Source organism: Rattus rattus, unplaced genomic scaffold, assembly GCF_011064425.1.
Source record: "Rattus rattus isolate New Zealand unplaced genomic scaffold, Rrattus_CSIRO_v1 PGA_scaffold_77, whole genome shotgun sequence".
NCBI classification, from domain to species: Eukaryota; Metazoa; Chordata; class Mammalia; order Rodentia; family Muridae; genus Rattus; species Rattus rattus.
This window is the reverse complement of record NW_022651194.1, coordinates 273,756-299,696: the sequence shown is the minus strand read 5'-3', so window position 1 is coordinate 299,696 and position 25,941 is coordinate 273,756. Positions and strand designations below refer to the sequence as shown.

Here is a 25,941-nt window from a genome sequence, read left to right as displayed (position 1 = left end):
CTCGTCATCAGATTATCTCTAGTGGTACTTTGTTCTGCTATTTCTGACAGTGGCTAGCCTGTCTTATAAGTCTGTGTTTCAGGAGTGCTGTAGACCTGTTTTCCTGTTTTCTTTCAGCCAGTTATGGGGACAGAGTGTTCTGCTTTCGGGCGTGTAGTTTTTCCTCTCTACAGGTCTTCAGCTGTTCCTGTGGGCCTGTGTCTTGAGTTGCCTATGAGCTCTCCGCGGCCTCAGCAATCAGGAAGATCTGTGCCGCCCTTTCCGGGAGGTTCCGTGCACCAAGGTTCCAGATAGCTTTTGGTGTTTTCCTCTGATATCAGTACTGTGTGCAGCGTGCAGTCTCTTCTGGTTTCCCAGGCGTGTCTGCCTCTCTGAAGGTTTAGCTCTCCTCCCAGGATTTGGGTGCAGAGAACTGTTTATCTGGTCGGTCCCCTTCAGGTGCGGGGTCTCAGGCGCGAGTGGACCTGCTGCTCCTGGGCCCTCCTCTCGGGTACCCAGGGGCCGATACAGTTTCCTCCTGGGCCAGGGATGTGGGCAGGGGTGGGCAGCGTTGGTGGTCTCCTCCGCTCTGCTGCCTCAGGAGTGCCCGCCCGACCAGGCGGCGAGAGCTCCCCTCCACGGGGCCTGTGGTCCCGAGGCTCAAGTTTGCTCGCGGGGTGTTGCCTATGAGCTCTCCGCGGCCTCCGTGTTGATGATTTCTATGGAATCTTCTGCCCCTGAGATTCTCTCTTCTATCTCTTGCATTCTGTTGGTGATTCTTGAATCTACGGCTCCTTGTCTCTTCCTTTGTTTTTCTATCTCCATATTTGACAACTTTGTGCTTCCTTTATTCTTTCTATTTCTATTTTCAAGTCGCCCAAGTGTTTGGACATGTTTCCTGTAATACTTTCATGGATTATTGTGTTTCCTCTCTAAGGGCTTCTACTTGTTCAATTGTGTTTTCCTGCATTTTTCTAAGGGAATTCTTTAGGTTTCTCTTAAATTCCTCCATCATTATCAACAATTGTGATTTTAAATCTAAATCTTGCTTTTTTGGTGTGTTTAAATATCCAGTATTTTCTTTGGAGGGATAACTGGGCTCTGTTGATGCCAAGTAGTATTGGTTTCTGTTGCTTATGTTTCTACGTTTGCCCCTAGTCATTGTGTTGTCTCTGGTGTTTGCTTGTCATGCTGCTTCTGAGAGTGACTTGACCCTGCTGTAGGCCTCTGTGTCATTACTGTTGTAGAACTGTTTTCCTGTTTACTTTCAGCCTTTCCTGGGAAAAGGTGTTCTGATTTCATGTGTGCAGGCACTCCTGTAGACCTTTTTCCAGCTCTAGGCACAAGCAGGAATCAAAGGATACTGCCCCTGATTGCTCCTGTATGTTCTTGCCCTCCATGGGCAAAGTTGGCACTGTGCAATACCCTCTTGGGTCTGTACTGTGGGGAGGTGGGTATTCTCCCCTGACTTCTCAGGAGTATCTACACTCCTGAGGGTCCAGCACTCTCCCCCATGGGATTTGGGTACAGGGAACTCTTTGGCCATTCAGTGCTGTCCTGGGTACAGAGCAGAACCATGGGTACCGGTGGCTGACTGTTCCTATATCCCAGTGTCCAGAGGCACTGTTCAATTTCTCCTTGCACCAGGAATGTGAGCTGAGGTGCACAGATATATCGATCTGGCCTGCGGCCTCAGGATTTCTCGCGAATCATTTTTATTGTACAAATTTAAATGTAAATATAACATTCTTGTTCTTGAGTTGATTTTCTGGAAATTTAACTGAGGGAGGCAAGACCTTACTCTCTAAGTAGAGAGCTACATATAAAAATATCGAAACTACTAATGAAAAGAAGTTGCTTTAAAAATATTTCAAATTAAAAAATGTAGTCATTTTCTGTGCTGGCTGTGGGAAGGTTGTTTATTTGTTTTTGTTTGTTTGTTTGTTTTAATTTAATAGGGAGAAATATTTACAGTACATCAAAATAAGTGTGAAATGGATCACAATAGAATCCTCTGCATTCCAGCAATTTTTCTACAAGAGCAGAGTCCAGTGAGAGGTCAATATGTACAACAGAACTCCTGCTTCATAATTGTCAGAGCTTTAAGTCTGTCCTATGCTCTCTACACTTAGATTTTTATAAATTTTTCATGAATGGTTGCAGATCTAATCTAATAGATCTAATGAGCTAGTATACCTGACTATGTCATCCTCCCCTATGAGAAAACTTTGTATTGTTTTGCATTTTTGTTGTTGTTTGGGGAGCACTGTTTTACATTATCCCCAATAGAAAATTAATCTAGTGATGAATTAGTGAATAGAAATTAAAATTATGTATGATGATGAGAAATTCCCCAAAACAGAGTGTACACAAAGGTAAATCTGAAATGTTTGCGGGTAGACATGCACACATGCTCATGATCCATGTAGCTGACAAGCATTCAACACCAGATCAACTTAAGTGATTAGGGAAATTAACTTAATTCACACAGAAGCAAACTCGTATGGAATACATTTTTTTCATAGCTGCATTTATAAGTGACCAAATGGTGAAAAGGGATGTAAAGAAATACTGTTACCCTGCATTGTTGTTTATACTAATATTTTAATTCATGTACAATCTCCATGTGCTCTTTCTCTACTGTGTTTCTCTGTGTCTGTGTTTCTGCATGAATATATAGGCAAACATGTGTATGTGGCATACATGTGTATGTGTGTGCATGTGTGTGTGTATGTGTGTGTGTGTGTGTGTGTGTGTCATACGGTATTTGTAAACATAGGTAACATGTTTATTTATAATTTAGAAATACTGAAACTCACATTTGATTTGTGGATCAACCATGTGCTGATCTACTCACATATCTCTGACATTTCATTATATCAAGTGAATAGAGAGAGAGCCTAACAGGCTGGTGATATCTCCTATTCTACCCTTGTCAGGAAAAAGTGCTGTATTTTTGGCAAGAAAACCCAAACTTCAGGAAAGGCATATACACCCAACAAAACAGGAAAGGTCATCTCATTTGAAGGGGAAACTTATCAGACTGTGAGAAAAATTAGTTTGCCTCATCTCCCATATTTGAAGGACATGAGACTGAACTTCAGAAGATATAATGAGAAGGGACAGGCAGAATCACTAAGGAGCTACAGTAAACTTAACACTGGAGCTTCTCGTTACATGAGAGCTCATGGATTGGTAAGGATGGTAAACATAATGATTAGAACTTTGCAGTCCATACTCAGTCTCCATATAAGGCTACAATGTGAACAAGATGAGAAGTAGTCACCACCACAGTGCTAACAGCTACTTTATCAGTTACATTGTGAAAAACAGAGTGTAACTATAGACAGAAGAGAAGGATAATATTTGAAAACAGACAAGGCTGTGCTGGAACTGAACAGTTTTCCATGTAAGTAACCAAGCAAGCACACAGCAGGTGCCATATGCAAAAGTGAACAAATAGGAATGAAGAGTAAGAATACTATGTGTACAGAAATACAGGCAATATGGTGGAATTCTAAGATGTTGAGATGAAAGAATAGGAAGAAATTTCTATCAAGACAGGCACCATGTCTTGCTCTTAGAATACTAATATTAAAGAGACTGAGGGAGAAGAATTAGGAATTTCAGGTTAGATTGGACTACATATCAAGGCAACACCTCTTTTTTCTCTTTTTTCTTTATTTAAACCAATAGTCGGATAGATAGAATATCATGAATAATATTAAGAAAACAGAAACTTAATGCCTATGCAGTGATAATTTCACTAAGAAAACATGTTCTATAAAGAGACAGGAACTATTAAGTTACAGATAACAGCTGCCATATTGAAGGATGCAGCATGAAGGGTTATGATCCTGTTTGGTTGATCCTTCTTCTCTTTCATGGCTCAGATGCATCTCTGACCACGTCATTATTGTGCAGACATCTAGATATTCCCTGGCTTTAAATTTATGTATGTAAACCAGTAATCATTTATTTATCCAATGATTATTTGATATGACTTTATCTTCAAAAATGACGAGTCTTGAGGAAATGATACCTTTATTGTGTGGGTTTGAATATTCATAATTGCACTCAGAGAATAATCTGGGCCAACACACAGACACACAGGTGGTTGGAGAGACTATACCTGTGGCATCAGGAAAGCATAGAGATGAGTGAGTTGATCAGTTTTTCTGTATAAATTGATAACTAGTTAATGGTAAGAATGGGTAAAAATCGAGATACACTCAAGGTTTCCTTTTCCTTCGTTTGAATGATAGCTTATACAGCATGTGAAACTGAACTTAAACCCAAGGTAAATCTTGTGCCTGAGCTTCATTAGCGCCAGGACTACATGTTTCCACCTTCTATTGTAAGTATTTTGACACTTGGCTCAATGCTTAGCACACTTTGAAAAATCCCCTGGTGTTAAGAGAAAAAGTATTAGGAATGAAATTATGTGAGAAAAAAATCTTTTCTACGCTTTGATTTTTGTGACTGCAGACAAAGAGTTTGACTCTGATGTAACTGAGGCTCTAAAATACTAAAAAATTAATATCTCTCATCTGCAAAAATCCTACTAATTGCTTACTGTTCTGTGTTTGTGGAGATGAGTGTCAATTGTGTCAATTGCTCTATGTGGCAGGAGAAGGGCTTATCTGTCAAATGCTTTGCAATTGCCAAGTTCTCTGAGGTCCCTGGAGAATACTTCCTCCTGCTCACCCTCATTCTGCTCTCATTGCCTTCGCTACCTGCACCAGTCCATCTCTACACACCCCCATGTACTTCTTTCTGGTGAACTTATGTATCCTGGAAAATGGCTACATGTGCTTGGTCATACGCAAGATGTGGAGAGCCTTGTAAGTGAGATAAGGGCTCTCTCAGGAGGGATGTACCACACAGATGTTTTTCTTCACACTTTTTGGTATAACTGAGGGCTGCCTATTGGCAGCCATGGCCTTTGCCCACTGTATGGCCCAGCTTCACTATGCAACCCAAATGAGTCCTGGGGTATGTGTCCATTTGGCAATTATTTCATGGGGAATGGGTTGCCTTGTAGAGTTGGGACAAAACTACTTGAGGCCCAAATCTAACCACCCATCGGGAGTTGATAATCTCTTGGTCTATACAGCAGTGACATCCATGCTGAACACCATCATCTAAAGCCTAAGTAACCAAGTCAAGTCAGCACTGAGAAAAACTCTGGGTCTAAAGAAAGTTCTGATAATGAATAGGTAATTGAGGATCCCAAAGTGCTCTTTCAAAAAGGTGCATAGTCTGTGAAAGAAAGAAAACAAAACTACTGTGCTCTTTCTGGCTGTCTTGAAACAAACTTTAACAAACATAACTTTGTTTTAGAATGTTCTCTACATTCACCACCATTCTTAATTGTAAAGAGTGGTAAAGTATGCTTGCTACTAAATAACTTTAGTAGATTAGACCAGTACTTAAAGATTTTGATCTGGGCAGAGTTTAAAACACATGCTAATGTCTCAGGGGCCTTGATAGTTCTCTGTATCCATTCTTAGCTACTTGTAGATCTTCCAAGAAATTACTTCCAAGTGATCTCAGCTCATTATGCTACAATTCCATATTCCTCAGTACATGTAAATTCATTTCACTGGACTGGAACTCCTAAGTATTTCTCAGGGCAGTGAATTGTTAGCCTCTGCTTTGTGTACGATTAGGTCAGTCCACATGTCAGATTTGGGCACCCAGGGCCTATTATTTTGGAACAGGAGTAATCTTTCCTCCCTTTTATGATTTCTAACAGGGTGGTGGAAAAGAATTTCAGCCAGGTGATTCTCAAAATCAACATCATAGTTTCAGAAAAACACACACACACACACACACACATATACACACACACAAACACACATATGCATGTATGCACACATTATACAGGAAAATAAGTGGGTTTACAAGTGACAGAAGACTAACATAAAAGGTCAGCTAGTGTCAGATAATTAGATTCTGGTTATTATTCTGCAATAAAATAAAATAAAATAAAATTAGAATATTGGGGCTTTATGTGTATAATGAAAGGAAAATAGAATTCCATTTAGGTGTGCAGACAATATGGAAGACTTTAAAATATAAATTAGAGTGACACTAAAGCTAGAGTATTGTTTTAGGCATGAGTCACCCAAACATTAAGACAATGATTATATTCTCCTCAGACTCATTGTTTTGAGTCTACTTACAAGCAGTAAGGACCATTAAGGCCAAAGTGTTGGAAAAAAAAATGACCGAGAAACTAAAAACAAAGCCTAAAGTTTTGAAGAGACACATAGTCTTGTCATAGTCTTCAAGTAATTCTTCTAAAACTTCTCTTACTTTAAAAGGAAATCCAGTAGAAAAATACATTAAAATATTTTAACTACAAAAGGAAAATAATTTTAAATAATTTCATTGCTCCTTAATTGGGTGTTATTAAGATGCCAGGCGTCCACCTAATGCTGAACTGAGACAAAGAAAGCAGGAAACACTTTTTGGTATCTGCGCCAAGTACATACAATCTCAACCTAAAAGAGAAAAAACACTAGGCAAATCCAAATTCAGAGACATTCTAGCAAAGTAATTATTTCTCTTCAAAGGTCTGATCACAGAAGATGAAAATAGTAATGAATTATTACAGAATAGAATAACGTACAATACGTAATAATTAAGTGTCAATGGATTTCTGGATTGGATATGGGCATAGAACATAGAAAGTGTACAGTAGTACAAACATTGCTTTTATGATTTGGTCAACCTACTGTGGTTCTTGTAATATGTTAATTTTTTCAATTATCTAATTTTTGAGAATCAGTTATTAGATGGATAATGGAATATAAAATTCAAGAGTGGGGTATGATATAAAAGAGTACTGTTTCCTATCAATTAAATCTGATTTTTCTGTATATTTTGACTTCTGCTTTATTTTTTGTATTTATTCATTTTATTAATTTATTTATGTCTCAAATGCTGCCCTCCTTCCTGTTTTCCCCCTCAGAGTCCCTTACCTCAACCCCCGTCCCTTTCTGATTTCTTCTTTTAAAAAGACAAAACAACAGTAGCTAAGGAATGTTTAGTCCCTGAATACCTATTCATTTGGACATGCATTTGAAATATACAACGATGATAGCGCAGACATCAAGAAATAGTTCCAAAAATAATCTACAAAAATTATATATTCTCCACTTATCAGCTATCAGCTTGACAAAACCGGAAGAATCCCAGAACATGAATATCCTTGTTCATATATACATAGAGAAAAATGATCAAACAAGAAGAAAACAGACAGCAACTTTCCTGGATTCAACAGAAGAGATCCTCAGTTCCTGTAATGTATTCTGCATGAGTTTAGATATTTTATGGGTTAATACCTGGAAATGAACACCTACAAAATCCAACAACAATCTAGCCACAAACTGCAATCTTTATAAAAGCTAAACAAATATGTGGAAAAAGTATTATTTTTCAGCTATATATGAGAATACTACTGTTTATTAATTTATATATTAATAAAATTTAATTTTTATTACTGCAAATTTTTATTGCAATTTTTAAATAAAGATTTTAAGTGACACAGGTGATTGTTAACTCTTTCTGGCTTTGATTGTATTATGGATCAATACAATATTTATTTGACTGTGATTATCACTTTGAATATTCACATAAATCAAATTATGTCAGCCTGGAACTGCTCTTCTGTTTTTGTACTTTTTGTTGTACATATGTAAGGGTTTTACCTCCTTGTATACGTGTGCACCATGTGCATGCCTAGTGCCCAGGAATTTGAAGAGTGTGTGAGATCCATGGTGCTGAAATTATAGCCACTTGTGAGCTGTCACATGGGAGCTGGGGATTGGCCGCGGGTTCTCAAGAAGAATAGATAGAGCTATTGATCTCCGAATCATTTCTGCATCTTCAGCAAATGCCATTTTTGTAAATATAGTGCTTAAGCTGACCTGTCTTCTGCATAGACCACTGTTTTCTCAAATGTGATAATTTAATATTAAACACACAAATGTCCCTTACCTTCATATATATATATATATATATATATACTCACGCAGACACACACACACACACACAATTGCTTCTTACCTTCAAGTAGACTTAGTTATTTTCATAGTTATTTGTTTATTTATTCACTTTACATGCTGCACACTGCCCCCCTCCAGTTCACCCTTCTCACAATCTTTCTCCCAGCCCTTTCTCCTCAGAGGAGGTTGGGACCCCACAAGGTTATCCCCTCATGATGCATATCCAGTCTCTGTGATGCTAATCACATTCTTTGCTACTGAGTCCAGACAAGAAGCCTAGATGGATAGGGGTGGGGAAGTAGAGGTCATATCCAGAAAGAGGCAGAGAGCTGGGGTAAGAGATGCCCATGAATCAATGGGTGTTTCCTTAGCTGAGACTCACAGCCTCAGTGATATGAACCTGAAGAGGCCTGCTCCTGTAGCCAGAGAGCAACCCAAATGGAATGATAGAGACACCAACTTTTGACCCAAAATTTATTCTGACCACCAGAAATGCAGGGTCCTTGCATAGAGCAGAGAGTGAGGAATGGTCAACCAATGGTTAGTGCAGATTGAGACCCACCCCATGGATCAGCACCGATCCCTGACACTATTAATGACACTCTGCTATGTTTGCAGACAGGAGTCTAGCCTGGCTTCCCTCTCAGAGACTCCACTAAGCCACTCACTCAGACAGATGCAGAAAACAACTAGTCAAACCACGGGAGGAGCTTGGGGACTCTGATGGAAGAACAGAATGAAAAGGATTATGGTCTCTAAGGATATAGGCACTCCACAGGCTTTGTCTTCATGCGGGAATTGAACAGCTAGAATTGGGCTTTCCCAAAACATGTTTTCTGTAGATGGGATATCTGTGTCTTTAAATTCATTTATTTATTTACTCACTTTCCATCCCAAAATCAGTGCTCCATCTTCATGGGATGGCAACACCCATTGTCGGGGGAACCTGTAAAAAGACAAAGCTACATATTTCCTACCTATGTCCTGGGGGCTCAGGTTCAGTCCACGTTCACTCTCTGATTGGTGGTTCAGTCTTTGGCAGACCCCACGAGTCACTGTGAGTTGACACTATTGGTCTTCCTGTGGTGTCCCTCATATCATCTGGGCCTCGATTCTTCACCAATTTTTTAAAGACTCTCCAAGCTCCAGTTAATGTTTGGTGGTGAATCTTTACAATTGTTTCTCTCAGCTGTTGGGTGGAGTCACTCAGAGGACAGTTAGCTAGGATTCTGTCTGCAAGCAGGATAGAGTATCTTTAATAGTGTCAGCGATCAGTGATTGTCCACGGGGTAGGTCTCAATCTGTGCTAACCATTGGTTGGATGTTCCTTCCATGTCTGCTCTATCTATCTTTGTCTCTGTAGGTCTTGTAGGCTGTGTTCATTTTAGATTGAAGGTTTTGTGGGTGGGGTTTTGTCCTTGTCACATCACTGGGAGTCATGCCTGGCTACAGAAGTGGCCAATTAAGGATCTGTATCCCCACTGCTAGATTCACCCCTATAGACACCCTGGGGATTCATCTTTCCCAGGTCTCTGGCACTTCCTAGAGATGCACACCCCACAACTGTGATTTCCATTCTCTTTTTCCAGCTTTCCCTATACCTAATTCCTCCTACCCACTCCCTTCTCTACCTCCACTCCCATTCAGTTTCCTCCCTCCTTCCATCCTCCTCAATATCTATTCTGCTAAATGCATTTTAAAGTCAATATTTAGGAAAAAACACTGAGTAAGTATAGGAAGTATCCCATAAGTAATTGTGGTGGATGTTTAGGCAAGATATGAACATATTAAATTTTATAGAGGCCAAAATTACTACATATATTGTTAGAAGAGACACTGTTTTCATTACATTCAACATGAAGGAAAACCATTTATATATTCTTTTAAGTTATACAAATGTATTTATTAAATGAGTTACACACATCACACAACTTTATGACTTATAAAGCTCTCTTTATTGCAAATACTTACACAATGAAAAGTACAAAGGCTTAAACTCAATGTGAGTGTTTGAAACTTTGTTTCAAAGTTAAAGTTTAGATATACAGGTTGATTACAGGAGTCATCTCAGAGGGGATAAATACATCAGGGAGTCATCTATTACCTTACCTGTCTTCTTTCCTTTATTCCTGATGAAGACTCATCTCATTTGCAGCCCCTGCTGTGAGAGATGGATCAGAATATGACTGAGAGTCTACAACCCAGAATCCATCTATAGGAAAGAAAAAAGGCAACATGTCCAAATAGTACACGCAGTCAAAATTTTCTTGTAGATCTTAAGACTTGAAACAAAATGCAAAGAGTAAACCCATTCCCTAGGATATTACAATATACAGGAAATGGTAGCTGTAGGAAGCATTCTCAGGGGATTTTAAACTTCTGCACCTAAGAATGAAACTGCCTCCATGAAGGTGAAGATTTATTTTTTTGGCAAGAAAGTCAGTTTGTCTCTTGACAGTCAGGTCGTCTGTCAATCACTAGAGCAACAGCCATGCTTTATGAATGTGAACAGATAAACACATACCAGTTTTCACTTCTTCAAAGAATTTCAAGGAGAACCTGAAAGAGAATATATAATGTTCCAGAGATGAAATATAGGAATTTAAATTAGCCAGCATACATATGTTGTTAACATTTTCTGCCTACTATTAATAATTTTGACTATTCTTGCTATGAATAAAAAGACGGTTATGTAATGTCTACCAATCCCCAAAGCCTGAAAATTGTTGTAAAACTGTCTTATTTCTCCCTAACTTGGTCTTTTGGTCACCATACATTTCATTGCCCATCTAAATTCTGTTTCTCAAGTAGATCAGAGGACTATATGAGGGTGTCACTCTCATGTAAAAGACCAAGGAACTTTCTGTACTTGCTTGTATTTGCTCTTGGGAGCATGCAAATAAACCTTTCAGTTCCAAGAACAAAAACATGGCCATCCAATGGGACCCACATGAAACAAAATCTTTCTTCCTGCCATCAATGAACTTTAGCACACTTGTAACAACGCAGATAACAATATAAAGGCATAATACTGGAATAATAAAATAATAATAATAATAATAATAATAATAATAATAATAATAATAATAATAATGGAATAATCCCCTCGAGCGATCACGGAATAAGGATAGTAAATGTTGAGATGGGTTTTTCAAGTGATATTCTATCCTGGAAAGCAAGTTTCAATAGGACAGACACCTCACACATGAAAATCACTCAACCTGTCATGGCTTCACAGAGAGAGTTGAGAACCAGTGTGGTCTTTTAGGATAAGAGAAAGATTCACCAACCTTCTAAAAAGAAAAGCAATCCAGACAGTCTGTGTGAGGATGGTTAGCTTATGCATGACAAAAACACACAAACACACACACACACAGACACATATGCACACACACACACACACAGTTACACAGAGACACACACAAAGAGACATAGACAGTTAGACAAACAGACATACACACAGAGAGACACAGACAGACACAAACACACAGACACAGACACACATGCAAATACACAAACACACAGACACACACTTGTATACACACACAGAGAGACACATAAACAGATACAGACACACACACAGACACACACACACATATACATATACACAAACACAGACACACAGACGATAACCAATATACAGACACACACACAGACACAGACAGAGACACACACACACAAACACACATACACACACACAAACACACACACACACACACACTCATCTCTTGTCTCCTTCCTAGAGTGTCCACGTGCACAACAGGTGTGAAAGGATGAAGTGGACCAGGAAACAGTCAGTCAGCAGAATATTGGTCTGCCTGCAAGTGAATTTTGGTGTCTTCCAAGGATTTCAGTGTCACAGCTCTGTTAGAAGGTATTCAGGGACACGCTATGGTTGTGTGCATATATTTTACTCAGGGTGAACAAGGGCTAAACAAACCTTGGAGAGCAGGAAGAGGTTTTCCTGTGCATTTACATCAGTTGCAGGTTTAAGGTACCAGGAAGTCCTCATTTGCTATATCTTTATAATCTCTGTCCCAGCATCGGTCTGTTGTTCAGGGATCTCTATTTTACCTCCTCAGAAATCGACTCCACTGAATGTGCCCCATCCCCACCCCTGACGTCCTACTTGTTCGATTTCAAAGGATTGCAGGTTCGTACTCTGCATTCTCTGTCAGATTAAATTCTCAGGAACGTGGCCCTCTAGACACCATGAATTAACCAGTGCTTCCATCGAGTTTCTGCATTAACCCGTATGTCCCCTATTTCTGGCCGGTTCTCTCTGCACCGCGCTATCCCTCCATCTTCCCCGCTGACCCTCTGCTCCTGTCCTCAGTCGCCCTCACTCACTCACAGAATCTGTTCCAGTTTTCCTTTCAGAGAGGTCGATGCTTTCCCCTCACGGGCCTTCTCCTTTCCTGTGTCTTCTCTGCATTTGTGGATTGTAGATAAAATATGATTTGTCTCACAGCCGATACCATGCATAGGTAAACGCCTGCCATGTTTGTGTCTCTAGGTCTCAGTTCCCTCTTGGGCTGATTTTTTTTCCTAGTTTCATCTATTTTCTCTTAAGCTTCAATGTATCATGCCGCGACCACTATGCTGTCATTCCCCCAACCCTATGATGTCATGCCCCACCCCTATGATGTCCTGCCCCACCCCCATGATGTCATGCCCCGTCCCCATGATGGCATGCCTTCGCCCCTTGCTAGAATGGTTGTATATATTCACCAGGTAACATTCTGAATGCTGCACTGTCACCACACTCCTCCAGGCACCAACCTTTTACATTCCCTCCTCCTATCCTCCCCCCTTCTTCTCTGAGGGAGTGGAGGACCCCTCTGGGTGCACCCTCTTCCCTGGCACATCAAGTCTCTGCAGGACTAGATTCATTGTCTCCCACCAGGTCCTGAAAACGCAGACCAGGTAGGAGAACAGGATCCACAGATAGGCAACGGGTTTAGTGACTCCACGTGAAGACCATTTTCTCCTCTGTCTCTCTCAGTCCTTCCTTCAGCTCTTCAGTGAGACTTACTGAGCTCTGTCTGATATCAAGCCCTGTGCCTGTGCATCTGTATCAGTCGGCTGCTCGGTGTAGTCTTGCAGAGGACAATAATGCTACCATCCTGACTGCAAACACAAGAAAGGACCATTAATAATGTCAGTGTTTGAGGTTTGCCCATAGGATAAGTCTCATATCCGGCCACTTATCCTTTGGCCATTCCCACATTTCCTCTTCCATCTCTGTCCCTGTGTCTCTTATAGAGAGGGCAATTTCTGGGTCAAAATTTTGGGGGTGGCTTTGTGTTCTTATCTTTCCACCTTTGGTCCTCCGTGGCTACGGAAAGTAACCATTTCAGTATCCGTATCCCCACTGCTATGAGTCTCAGCTAAAGTCACCCTCATGGACGCCAGGGTAGCCTCACCATTGCAGATTGCAGGCAAATCATAGAGATAGCACCCACCCTGGACAGTCACTGATTTCTGTTTATTCTCTTGGCCCTCTTGCTCGTCTCTCCCAAGAAATGATTCTCAAACCCCATTTCCCTTCCCATCCCCTCAGCCACCCAATCCTTTCCTTCCATCTGCCTCCTCTCATTGTTTTATTCCTCCTTCTGAGTGAAATTCAAGCATTTTTCTTGGGTCTTTCTTCATGTTTAGCCTCTTTGGTTCCATAGATCATAGTGTGTGAATTCTGTACTTTATGGCTAATACCCTCTTTTAAGTGAGCATGTACAAGTTATTTTGGATTTTAGTTACCCCATTCAGAACAGTACTTTCTCATTCCATCTACTTGACTAAAGCTTCAAAATGTCCTTATTTTTCATAGCTGCACAGTATTTCATTGTGCAAATGATCCACATTTTCGGTAGCCATTCTTGGTTGAGGAGCATCTGGATTATTTCTATTTTCTGCTCATTATGAAGAAAGCAGTTAGGAACCTTATGGAGCACATGTCCTTGCGGTATGGGAGAGGTCTTTTCAGATATAAGGCCAGGAGTAGTATAGCTGGGTCTTTAGGAAGAATATTCCCCATTTTGTCAGAATCCACTGGATAGATATGCAAAGTCATTATTCGGATTTGATCTTCCCACAGCAAATGTTATTTGTATCCTTATATTTATCTGCTTCCTCAAAGGAAGTTGCCCCTTACTAGACCTTTATCATGGATTAAGAAGATCGCATATGAACCTTCTGTCCAATTTAACTGTTCAGTAAATGCTAGAGCCTATGACAGGGAGCAAGAGGGGAAAGTTGATACTGGAGGGTTCAGGTGGGTTAGGTAGAGAGGTAGAAGAGGGTAAGAGAAGTATAGTATTATTACTATATAATAATTTAATATACTAACATAATATATTAATATCAATTATATTTTACCATGATATTAATATAAAATAATTTAATGTATTAATATAATATATCTATATTTATTATAATAATATAATTTAATATATTAATATAGTATATTAATATTCATTGTATATTATCATAATGTTGATATATAACAATTTAATATGTTAATATAGTATATTAATATTAATTATATTATTATAATGTTATTATATAACAATTTAATATATTAATTTATTATAACAATATTTTATATATGTATATACATACACATACATATAAATATACTGCATGGTATGCGACATCCACAAAGTTAACTCCAAGTGGAGCTCACAAGTTAATGGGAAATGCTGAGGGTAGAATTTTTTTTTCAGTTCAGTTTGCTTATATGGTGGATAACTTTGATGGGTTTTCATAGATTGATCCACTCCTGCAGCCTCAGGAGGAAGTCTATATGATAGCAATGAATGGCGGTTTTGATATGCCCTTGGATATTATTTTCGAGCATTTTACCTAGTATTTTTTCCACCAATGTTGTTAAGGGAAATTCGTCCGAAATTCTTTCTTTGTTGAGTCGTTTGTGATTTAGGTGTCAGGGTGACTGTGCTGTCACGGAATAAGTTTGGCGATTTTCCTCCTGTTTCTGTTTTTTGGAGTAGGTTGAGAATTCTTTGAAAATTTGGTAGGAGTCTGTGCTCAAACAATCTGGTCCTAGGGCTCTTTCAGTGGGGAAACTTAATTACTGTTTGTGTCTCATTAAGTGTTGTAGTGCTATTTACATAGTTTATCTTACCTGAATTTTCCTGTGGTCAGTGTAATCAGTCTACACAATCATCCATTTCATTCAGAGCTTCTAATTTTGGAGACATCAGGTTTTTGAAGTGAGACCTAACGATTCTGTGACTTTCATCAGTGTCCATTGATACAGTTCCCTGTTCATTTCTGATTTTGTTATTTGGATGCTGTCTCTCCACCTATTACATTATCTGTCTGAGGGTTTGTCTGTCGGGTGGATGTTCCCAAGGAAGCAGCTCTTGTTTTTTTGATCTTTGTATTCGCTTTGTTTCTGATGGATCGTTTCACCCCGAGTCTGATCATTTCTTGCTGTCTCCTCCTTTAATATGTATTTGCTTCTTTTTATTTTAGAGATTAAGGGTGTGCTGGGAGTTGCTAGTGGGTCTCTCCGGTTTTTATGAAGCATATGCATGTTCCTCAGTACCGCCTTACATCCCTTAAGTTTGAGTGTGCCTTCATTTTCATTAAGTTCTAGGAACTCATTTTGTTTTTCATATCTTCTCTGAACTGGTGGTTCTTCAGTTGCGAGCTATTGAATTTCAATGAGTTTATAGACTTTTTCTTATTGTTGAAGTCCAGTTTTAATCCGTGGTGATCTGAAAAGATCCAATGGTTAGCACAGTCTTTCTGTATCTGTTGTGGCTTGTTTAGAGTTGGAGAACATGGTCAGTTTAGGATAAGGTTCCATGAGGTACTGAAAAGGGAATGTGTACTTTTGTGTTTGTGTGAAATATTCTGTAGAAATCAGTGAGGTCAATTTAATTGAACCACATGTTAGCTACATCATTTTTCCCTTAGTTTCTGTCTCAATGGCCTGCTCTTGGTGAGAGTGGGACATTGATGTCCCCCACTATTAATGTGTGAGGTTCGATGTGATATTTAAGCTTCAGCAATATTTCTCTCACCAATGTTGCTGCTTTTGTCTTTGGCATATAGACATCCAGAATCGAGATGACATTTTCGTGTATTTTTCCTCGGATGCATATGAAGAGTCCTTCACCAGCTCTTTTGATTACTTTTTGTAGAAAGTCTGATTTGCTGAATGTTAGAATGGCTACACCATCTTATTTCTTGTGTCTATTTGCTTGGATACCTTTCCAACCCCTTAGTCTGAGGTTGTGTCTATCTCGGTTGCTGGATTGTGTTTCTTGAGTGCAACAGAAGGATGGATCCTGTCTTTAAATCCATTGTGTTAGCCTGTGTCCTTTTACTATTGAGTAGAGGCCATTAATGCTTAAAGGTATTAAGGAGAAGTCATAGTTAGTTGATGCTATTTTGATGTTGTGGGAGCAGAGTTTTTTTGCTTGCATGTTTTTTGGTTTTGGTTTTTTCGGTTGGGATGTTTGAGTGTGTATGTGAGTATTAGGTCTGTTCTTTAGGGTGCATGGTTTTTTTGTTTGCATGTTTTTGTTTTTGTTTTTATGGGGAGCTGTTAGAGTATGCGTGTGAATGTGAGATCCCTTCTGTAGGTTATGCTGTGTAATTATTAATTTCTAGTGGGAGGCAGGGATGGTTCAATTTCTGAAAATCCATCAATATAATCCACTATATAATGAAACTGAAAGAAAAAAACTCACATTATAATCTCATTAGATGCTGAAAAAGCTTGCGAAAATATTCCATCCCCCTTTCATGTTAAAAGCATGAGAACGATCAGGGATACCAGTCCTATGCAGAAACATAATAGAAGCAATGGATAAGAAGCCGGTACCAAACATCAACCTAAATGGAAAGAAAGGTAAAGCAATTCCATTAAAGTCAAGGACAATTTAAGGGTGACCACTCTCCCTTCACAGGATAGTATTTGAAATTCTATCCAGGGTAAAAGCATGGTTCAAATTTGGTTCTGACATGGAATATTGCCAAGGCCTGTGAAGTAGGAGTGGCACAGAGCTTTAGAACTCCTGGGGACGGCACACTCTTCAGCACAGTCTCGTTGGACCTTGGTGAGTCATGAACCCAATGAGGACTTCATGCAGAGTGTCGGTCGCTTGGTTATTGCATTCATATCTCTCTTAATCTAAGAAGTGCATGAAAATCCTCATGGAGCTTCCCACCACTCAGAGGGCAGCGCCATTGGCATTTGCAATAACAGTGGTTGAGGTCTTTTAGGGATTACCTCTGGGGCAGATCAGTGCTTCCATCATTGCCCGAGGAAATGTAGAATGGTCAGCTACTACCACCACCCTTAAAAAGCATTTGGAAAAATATAATTGTTCATGAAGCTGGCTAAGATGTTTTCACTACTGACTCTGATGTAAAAAACAGTTTATGGAACAATTTGAAGGTCGGAAAGGCTGGGTCCCTTTAACATCAAGGATCAAGATAAATGGCGGCACAGGCTAATGGTGTGACTGCCACAGAGGCTGGACTGTTGATGGCTGATTTCTGACTGAGTTTTACCCTCAGCTTCCTGATAGGATTTAATAAGGATTGCCAATCACAGATGTGCATTCTGATCATTTAAATCAAATATGACAATTTTATACAGGTGTTTAGATTTCTGTTTTTTTTTTAAAGATTCTTATAAGAGTACTTTAAAAGATAAATAATACAATACTTAACCATTTCTCTATAAATTCAAATTGCTTACTGATGAGGTTACGTTGGCCTTGGGAGTAATTTGTTTTCTTTAGGTGTACTATGTAATAATTTGTTCTAATACAGTATTGGGTATAACCTTTTTTCAGCACTAATCAAGAGAAGAAAACTAGAACATGATCACATTTGTATAATACAATATTCAATAAATTAATGGTCTATAGGGAAAATACTGCCCGTTGGGAAACAGAGAAAACCTAGAAAATTGAACTGTATGTCACAGGAATAAACCTGGGAATAAAAATATTATCTAGAAGTATCTCCTCCCATCCATGTTCCTAAATCATCTCTACTCATGCCACGCCCCTGACTAACTTTCTCCATTCAGAGCATGAACCACTAATGAAGCAAAGAGAAGTCTCTAGCTTTAGAGAGATGAGTACGTAAAGCTTTCCACTGTGTCACAAGAGACACTCCTGGAAAAGGCACTCTTGAAACTGGTCAATGTAAGGAAAGCTGTTCAGCAGGTAGGCTATGGCAATTCTCAGTGATATCACCATTAGACCCTCCCTGAAACATCTCTTGTAACCTGGAGAGCCCTAGCTTCTTTCATGATATCACAAGTGTTGTGCTGTCAGCAACTGCCTCTTAGATGTTCCTTTAGTAACTATAGTGTTTACTATTTGGCCTCTAATGCAGAGAAAACAGCCATTTGTGAGTGAGAACAAGGAAGATGAAGATATCAGAGATGGAGAGAAGGAAGATGCCTTCTGTCTTGGTATAAAAGAAGAAACATTGGTCCATTGGAGAGCTCGGCGTAGGGGTTTAGTGGGTTCCCTGAAGAGACAGCCCTGGATCTGAGCCTTCCACAAAGGAAATCAGGAGCTGGGAGCCTCCTCAGAAGCATCTGGACTTCCCCATTATTATGCTTCCTGGATGTCAGAGAGTTTATATCATTCATTTCTTTATTCCAAAAGCCAAGGTTGGGAAGGGCACAGTTGTTTCCTTGAGAGCCCATGACCTTTATTCTTTTGTCACAGAAAAGGTCCTAAGGAAGAAAGGATGGACAAGTATTTTGTGTCCTCAGCTCAGAGTAAACCTCCAGGCTTTGGAACCTTTATAGTGCAGTTTGTATCTGACACTGATATTCTGGGAGAGAAGTGCTTCAAGTTGAGATTTCATCTCAGTCTTTCCCCTAGTATTACTCTGATTGTTCCTCAGCAGTGACCTTGAGATTTCTGAGTCAATAGGTGAGATTAGCTAGCAGTTTTTTTTTTTTTATTTTTCCATTTTTTCATTTTAGCAAATTTTATTTATAATTTGTTGAATATTTCTATACTTACATTTCAAATGTTATTTTCTTTTCCCAGTTTCCTCAATAAGAGCCCTAACTAATCTCCCTACCCTTCTTCTAACCTCCTTACTGCCTTTGACATTCCCTTGAACTGGGAGTCAAACCCAGGTAGGATGAAGGGATTCTCCTTCCGTTGATGCACAACAAGGCCATCCTTTGCTACATATGCAGTTGGAGCCATAGGTCTGTCCATGCACAGAATATTGGGTTAGTAAAATAAATCTCTGGTTATTTGGCATTGTTTTTCTTATGGAGTTGAAAGCCCCTTCAGTTCTGTTTGGAGCAATGGCCTTGAGGTCCTCCATTGTTGATGTTATTATTATGGTTAGAATTATGTATGACTATTTTCATGGAAAATCCCCACCCAGCTGCAAAATACTAAAACACATTTGGTGGTAAAGAAAAATAATAATATTTTAAACTTGTCCTCCTGACTAATAATATGACAAACCTGTGACATTTCTGATATTATGTCAACATCAGCTGATTCCCTAACCACACCAATATTGTATCTTTGGCCTGAGTAAAGGTTTCTTACTTCTCCCCTCCCTCTGTTACCTCTGTTATGGTATTAATTCAGCCTTGGAGGAAAATAAAATTGTCGCCTTGATCAGACTCTTCTTTTAACGTCATTCTTAGAGACCCTTGTCACCAATTCTATTCCAAGCACCCTCAGAGCTCTCACTTACAAATTGCACCCAAGGTGCGGCTCTTTGAAGGTGTCCTGGAGGAGAAAGTCTTTCCCTCTTTATAGGCTGGTTGCCCATTGTTTGTAAGCTTTGTTTGTGGAAGCCCCTTTTGGAGCTTTTGCTCCAAACCACACCCCCTTCCCAGAGCTTTTTCTGATTGATGGGACAAGCATTCTACAGTCATCTTTTGTGACAGGACTCAGGGAGTCACGCAGGACACAAAGAATAGGGTGAAAATTTAAGAAAAAAATCTTAGATTTTGTAAAAATATTTGTCCATAGTTCCCCCAGGAGGGAACAATTGATTCAAAAGATAGTACAGAGTTAGTGATTGTTTAATGGATGGGCTAACCCTTTTACTGAAGTCTACCCTCTGTAGTGAATAAAAGTTGTGTGTTTTTCAGTACAAGTTTGCCTCTCCTTGTGTGGATGAGCAACCCCATCTACGTGGATTAAAAACCTTATACTCTCATGCTACTGCACCAGACACTTTGTCAATCTGTGCTCCATGGTTGCACTCCAGAATTGGTCCACTATGGGGTCTTACAACATTTTGGTGCATCACAGGGAACTGTGCTCCCTCCAGACCACAACTGGCGAAGAGATCAGAGGTAAGCTCGAGCAAATCTCTGTTTTGTGTTCTGTGTTACTTTCTGTATGTCTCTGTGTCATGTCTCATCTTTGTTTCATGTTGAGTTGTGTTGTCTGCCTCTGCTGTCTGAAGGGTTTGAGTCCCCACTGAAGAAGGTTTAAAGTGCACTCGGTGGTCACTATTAGTCCTGTAAGGGGCTTATGGCGGTGACAGGTCAACTTGCTAGTTGTCACAGCCCATAGGCTCTAGAGGATGCTCTAGGAGGAGAAAGGAATCTAGGGGACACTCTAGAATCCCATTGGGAGGTGGGATCAGATGGTCTGCCTCCTCCCAGAAGCAGCTAAGGTTAAGCTGCATTTTGGGCCAGGTACTGAAGGTAACAGGCATCTGTGGAATTCGTTTGTAGAATGCTTTTTCTTGGTCTTGTTTGTCTAGTTTGTTTTGTATGGTATTGTCGAGTGTCTTTTTTGGCTTTTGTTTCATTTTTGGACTTGGACTGATGATAGTGTTTGAAATCATGGAACTGTTTGCTTTCTTTCTCAAGAAGTTTTACTTGGTCCTCTTGGTGCTTAACTTGGAAATAATTTGCTTGAGAGAAATTGTTTTCTGCCAGGGAGCCTGCCTTATCTGCTGGCCCTATCGCAAGTGAGGAGTTGGTCTTCAGCATTAAGTCACCTTCCTTGTTAGTCATCATTGACATAGACAGTGCCTCTGATCCTATCCCTGCAGCAGTCAGTTCTTGACCCTATGGTCAAAATGTCCCAGGTTTGGGGTCAGGGTAGTCCCTAAAATAGTTTCAGAAAGAGTCTGCAGCAGACTGCGAGGAACTTTGTTTTGCTAGACAATACAAGCTTTTCTCTAGGATGGCAAGAGGAGAAAGTCTTGGCATTGGCTCTTCAGCTAACTCCAACTGGAGCCTGTGGCCAAGGTCAGGAACAATGTTTTCTTTTCCATGGCCCTCTAATTCAGGGAGACTGCTCTTTGAAGGGCTACTACTGCAGTTCTGGGAGGGCTATACTTCTATTAAAGATCAGTACTCCAGTGTTAGTAATCTATTTATTGGTTGTAAGAGGCAGGAAACCCAACGCAATTGTGATCCCTGCCTCAGGAATGGCGGCAGAAAGAGTCCTTAAAACCAGTTGCCTCTAACTATAGCTTACTCTCTGATACCTGAGGCTTCAGTCAGATAACACCCCCCTGGGCAAACCCCCCCTTCAATACTCAAATGCTATTTTCTCCTGGTCTTTTGGTGCAAGGTCATCAGGCATGTCTTACAGCCTGGAAGATACTTCCCCCTAAAGCAGACGAACCATACAATTATTTTATCACCCACTTGTCACATAGCAATCAGTCCCTAGCCATCTCTCCATCCTTTTGTTATTAATTCTGACTGGAAGCCTCATGTCCTTCAGAGGCTGGGTCTCTTGAGAGGCAGAGCCACTGAGCTGACTCTAAGAGGCTGAGCAGAGCTGAGGAGAATCTAATTCCAGAAAGACAGCCGGTAACAGACCAGCTGCCCCTCTGCTCTCCTTTTTATTTCACAGCACAAAGCTTGCTCTCGATTATGGGCTGGCCTTTTCACCCCAAGAAAGCTGGCTCATTTAGCTGTGCGACTGAATGCTATTTGTCACCTGATCTGGTTGTTCCACCTGCTCTCACCAGGCCACCCCCTAGCATTCTTGCCTGGCCCCTTACAGCTGTTCTTAAGAATTTTATCACCTAAGACACTGTGTTCTTTGACTTAAAATATAACCCATCCTTGCTAATATGCATGTCCCAGATTCACATTCTGAAGGTCCTAATTCTAAAACAAGGGGATGATGCATCCCCTAAATATTAAATTTACCTCCACGGTCTGAACCAGGATTGATATACTTGGGGTCTTAGAATGTTTCAATCAGGTGCTGATATGAAGATTATATTTACTATAAAATTGTTAAAAGAGACAGTGCATTCCTACAGCCCCACTTTTGGGCACTGATCCAAAGAAGGAGCCCAGGGAGGCACTGAACATGGCACAAGTTACACACGACTTTATCTACAGCCTGCACTCCACTGAGAGGAGATGCTTCCTCAAAGAACTGCACCACTTCCAGAAGAATTAGAAGCCTACCACCCACTCCAGGACAGCTAAAATATGTATTCTTCAACAATGCAATACCTTTCGTAGGATTTGACTTTTTGGTTAATGCAATTATGATTGTTGCAGGAACACAAATTGTATTGTCTATTTGATTTATTTTGAGAATTTAAAAAATGTCAAACAGTATGTTATTTTTTCTTCTATGTATCAACACATTATTTATTTTTCACATATTGATGCTGTACTTTAATGACATGGGGTTTGCTTCTTTCTTCTTTCACATGCATGGGATACCTATTTATCTCTTTGTGTTTTGCTTATATATTTTGGCCCTTGGACATTTAATCATTTAACCAGCCTTGTTAAATAACAGGGAGATAATATAGCCACAAAACCTATTATATTATCATAGGCTAACTATCGACAATGCTTTGATGAGTGTCAAGCTCTCCTACAAATCTCCATCCCAGTCCAGGCAATGACATTTTTGTCCTTCAGTCAAATGAGGCCAACATTCTTTTCGCCTACTGTCCTGATGCCTTGCTGAAAAACCAAAATTTCTCACCCTTCGTTCGCTGAGCTGGACAGTCAATGACGGATAAGAGAGTGATATATTCACCAATAAAGTGCCAAAGACATGGGGCAGGGAGGGGCCCTTGAAGCCCTCCATTGTAGATGTTATTATTATGGTTAGAATTAAGTATGACTTGGTTCATGGAAAATCCTCAGCCAGCTGCAGAAGACTAATACAAATCTGGTGGTCAAGAAAAATAATAATATGATAATGTTGTCCTGCTGATTAATAATATGACAAACCTGTGAACTCTCTAACATCCTTACAACATCAGTTCCGTGACCAAACAAATCCTGTGTTCTTGCCCTGTGTAAACGTATCTTAGCTCCGTCCTCCCTCTGTTACCCCGTTATGGTATAAATTCAGTCTTGGAGAAAAATAAAATTGACTCCTTGTTCAGACTCTTGTCTTGGCATCCTTCTTCTCGTCCTTTGCCCCACATTCTCTTCCACGTACGCTCAGACCCCTCACTTACACAGCATTTGTAATCTTTTCTCAAAATCTGCCAACAACAGATCAGTTGTCAGTAAACTAGATTGCCACTAGCATTCACTTCTGTATTTGATATGCTTTATTGTGTCTCTCAGGAAAGATCTATCCGCCAGCATGTACGATAGCTTCATCAATCATATCTAGTTTTGGTGACTATATATATATATATATATATATATATATATATATATATATATGTGTGTGTGTGTGTGTGTGTGTGTGTGTGTATGTATGTGTGTATATATATATGTGTGTGTGTATGTATGTGTATGTATATATATATAGTGTCTCCTACAGCAATGAGGTTAGGTAGAATTTTAGCATGGATTCTGCGCAACTAGTTCAAGAATGTAGAATCCACAAATGACAATAATCTCACTCCTGTTCTTATGAACCTATTGAAGTTGAGATTTCACGGGACTTCAAGCTATTCTTCTCACTGCCCATCGTCCTGAACCTTATTTCTGTCCTGAAGAAAGAATCATGGTAAAACATCCAAATCCCTCAAGTCTATGCCTGGAAACACAGGAAGGTAGATATTAGAGAACTGATTATCTAATGGGACTACAGAACCACATTCTATAGTCCATGGTTTACTTTGCTTTACTGATCTCTGGTAATTTTTGGATAAAATAAGGATTTGGTTGTTTATCATTTGAAGTAGGTACAGAGTATTTACACTGTTATATTCACTCTTTGACTTAGCCTCCATTGTTGTCAAAATCATTACAAAAATACTGAATTGGAAAACATATATATATATATGTATACATTCAGGAATATATATATAAAATGTGACTTCTCAATTAATGTAAAAAAATTTAATACAGTATTCATCCAATTGAAGTTCTCTAAGGAAAATACTTGCCTTTGAGAAACAGAGAAAACCTAGGAAATCGAACTGTATGTCACAGGCATTAACCTGGTTATAAAATTATGATCCAGAAGAATCTCCTCCATTCTATATTCCTACCCATTCCTATGTTGTCTACCCATGGCAAGCCCCTTAATAACTTTCTCCATTCAGACCATGTAAACACTAATACAGGAAAGAGAAGTCTCTAGGCTTAGAGAGATGTAGTATATAAAGGTTTCCACTGTGTCACAGGAGACACACCTGCAAATCACACCCTTGAATCTATTCAATGTAAGGAAAGCTGTCCAGCAGGTAGGCCATGGCAGTTCTCAGAGACATCATCATTAGACCCTCTGTGAAAAATCTCTTTATCTTGCAGAGCCCTAGTTTCTTCTGTGATATCACAAGTGTTGTTGTGACATCATCTGCCTCTTAGATATTCCTTCAGTACCTCTAGAGTTTACTAATTGATCTGTAATTCAGAGTAAATAGCCATTTGGGAGAGTAAAGAAGAGGGATGAAGTAGCAAATGAATATCCTAGTAAGAGCACCAGTGGAAGGGGAAGCCCTGGGTCCTGTTAAGACTGAACCCCTGGTGAACTAGACTGTTGGGGAGAGGGGCAAGGGGAGGGTTGGGAGGGGAACACCCATAAGGAAGGGGAGGGGAGGATGTTTGTTCGAAACCGAAAGGAATAACACTCGAAATGTATATAAGAAATACTCAAGTTAATAATAATAAAAAATAAATAAAATAAAATTTAAAAAAAGAAAAAAAAGCTAAAAAAAAAAGAAGAGGATGAAGAAATCAGAGATGGAGAGAAGGAAGCTGGCCTTCTGTCTTGGTATAAAAAAAGAAGAAATACGTGGTCCATGGTAAAGCTCTGTGAGACCTTAGTAGTTGTTGAGTGGGTTCGCTTAAGAGATAGCCTTGATCTGAGCCTTCCACATAAGGGAATCAGGAGCTGGGTACCTCTCAGAAGCATCTGGACTTCCCCATTATTTTGCTTCCTGGAAGTCAGAGAGTTTATATCATTCATTTCTTCATTCCAAAAGCCATGTGATGGGAAGGGCACAGTTGTTTTCCTGAGAGTGCATGGACTTTATTCTTTTTGACAAGAAGAAAAAGAACCTAAGGAAGAAGGGAAGGACAAGTATTGTGTCCCTAGCTCAGAGTAAACTCATCCAGGATTTAGATATCTTTGTGCAGTTTGTGTCTGACATTGATATCCGGGAGAAAGAAGTGCTTCTAGTTGAGACTTGACATCTCAATCTTTTCACTATCATATCTCTGCCTACCATTCCCTGACAGTGACCCATTAGATTTCTGTGTCAATAGATCTGATTAGCTGGCAGTTTTCTTTTCTTTTCTTTCTCATAATTTTTTTTATTTTTGACAATTTTTTAATGTATATTTCTATATTTACATTTATAATATTATTTCCTTTAAGAGTTTCCTCCCATAAGATCCCTAATGGGTCCCTCTGCACTTCTTCTTTAACCCCCATTACTGTCCCTTAAATTATCCTTAACTGTGAGTCAAACCAAGGTAGGACCAAGGGCTTCTTCTTCAATTGGTGCCCAACAAGGCCATCCTCTGCCACGTATGCAGTTGGAGCCATAG

The 25,941-nt window shown here is 39.7% G+C and overlaps 2 pseudogenes; both read left to right on the top strand.

The window, feature by feature from the left end:
- The first annotated feature begins 4,573 nt into the window (after positions 1–4,573).
- On the top strand, positions 4,574–5,202 carry LOC116889747 (annotated as a pseudogene).
- Positions 5,203–20,258: 15,056 nt separating this feature from the next.
- LOC116889746 overlaps positions 20,259–25,941 on the top strand; it is a 62,502-nt pseudogene continuing 56,819 nt past the window's right edge.